Raw genomic sequence first — 247 nt, 5'->3', positions numbered from 1 at the left:
GTTGAAGCACAGCCGCTCAGAACGGCTTCTTCCTCTTCCTCCTCACTCTGCTTCGCCACTCTGCTGATTTCGCTGCACAGCAACGTAGCCTATATTAGTAGGCAAATTGTTGTACAGATTGAATCTTACTGTTGAAAAAGAAAGGATAGAAGAAAAAGAAGACAAAAACCACCCCAGAGCGTGGTTTCGATCCACGGACCTCTGGGTTATGGGCCCAGCACGCTTCCTTTTTTTTTTAATGCCGGGC

The sequence above is a fragment of the Amblyomma americanum genome, chromosome 3 (assembly GCF_052857255.1).
Source record: "Amblyomma americanum isolate KBUSLIRL-KWMA chromosome 3, ASM5285725v1, whole genome shotgun sequence".
Classification (NCBI taxonomy): Eukaryota; Metazoa; Arthropoda; class Arachnida; order Ixodida; family Ixodidae; genus Amblyomma; species Amblyomma americanum.
Note: the sequence above shows the minus strand (reverse complement) of the source record.